General features: G+C 31.2%; 1 protein-coding gene across 3 annotated transcripts in view; it reads left to right on the top strand.

Moving 5' to 3' along the window:
* Positions 1-1129, top strand: part of GRIA2 (glutamate ionotropic receptor AMPA type subunit 2) — a 95838-nt gene extending 94709 nt beyond the window's left edge. For all 3 annotated transcript variants that reach the window (XM_051790786.1, XM_051790787.1, XM_051790789.1), the window contains one exon: positions 1-1129. This exon is cut by the window's left edge and continues 1726 nt beyond it. The gene's annotated coding sequence lies outside the window, so the exon portion shown is untranslated.
* The last annotated feature ends 286 nt before the right edge of the window (positions 1130-1415 follow it).

Raw genomic sequence — 1415 nt, 5'->3', positions numbered from 1 at the left:
TCTGCATTGTGGATACGTTGCCTCATGCAGTATCAGTAAATATCTATTTTACTTTGGACTTAAATAAAATTTGAAATATGACTTGCAGTTTTAGTTGGAATCCATTTCTTAGACTGAAGTATTATGTTTACTGAGCTTTGGAGAAGGCAAAGCATTTATCAGAAACTTGAAATCCCTTCTTGTGGTACAAACTCTGAGCCTGTTTCTGCAAGCAGGTGAACACAGTGTATACTCTCAGTGTGGTCAGCAGAAGAGGTGTATACAGTGTTTTCAATGTCAAACCTACCAATACTTCCCTCTAATTAAACTAAACCATTTCTTGATGCATCTGTAATTCATAGGTGTTCTGTGCATTACTCCTCATCAGGAATGTTGGGGAATGCATTCGGATTTTTAATGTTAATTGCTAGAATGACCAAACTAAAGTAATACTCATATGGTAATGTGAACTTTTTTAAAAAGTAGAAATGCATTACTGTATACAGTGGAAAGCTATTTATTGTACCTCTGGGCTTATTCCTCTAAAAATCATAGCGTAAAAAAAATCTTTGTCAAGCCTGAACTGATGTATATAACTGAAATAATGTAAAGTTATATTTTCATGTTTTTATACTTAACAACATGATGGGAATACATAATGTATGAGTATTTCAATTCAGATAATATTGATTCGATAATACACATTTCAGTTAAAAAAGCAGTAATAATAGTTTAATATCCATGTTAACAGTACATCAGTATATTGCTATATAAAGTATGTCTGTGTGCATTTAAGTGAAAAATAGTCAAGAGTGATGAAAGCTGTCCAAGGGTTTTTTATTCATTTTATATGAAAACTGTTATGGAGCAACCAAAATGTTTATGAACTCAAACTTGTGTAAATTTCAAAATGTCCTTTTACTGTAGCTTTTTGTTTACAGTACAGTATCTTATTTTCTGCTTTGTTAAATGAGTAACGGTACAAAGCTGGACACACACTTTCTAAGACATTAACGTTCTCGTTTTTTCATGTATACTTATATGACAGAAAATGCTTCTGATTTTATTTTTCGATCTAACACATGGCTTTTCTGGAGTGTTGTATAAACTTCAATCATACATAAAAGATCTTCTTAAAAAAGGCAAAAGACCTTTAACGTCTGCTTAGTATTATTGAAATCTGGTTTCTTATTTATTATAAATGTATTTTTCTAAGATTTTACATGGAGCAAACCTGTTTGTCCCCACAGACATGAAATTTCCTTGAAGAGTTTATGAAGTTTCTTCTTTTCTTGAATGAAGTTTCAATGAAGAGCATAAATATTCTCCCAAGTCATCTTGTAGCTCAAGGATAGATTTACTGTAGTTTTTGTTATCATTAAATGAAGTAATGTAACTTTCTTGCCAACAATATAATTGTATCTCTGGACTGTAAC

This window comes from Manacus candei, unplaced genomic scaffold (genome assembly GCF_025592945.1).
Source record: "Manacus candei isolate 608988 ecotype Guabito, Panama unplaced genomic scaffold, ASM2559294v1 h1tg000028l, whole genome shotgun sequence".
NCBI lineage: Eukaryota > Metazoa > Chordata > Aves > Passeriformes > Pipridae > Manacus > Manacus candei.
This window is presented reverse-complemented; position numbering and strand designations above follow the sequence as displayed.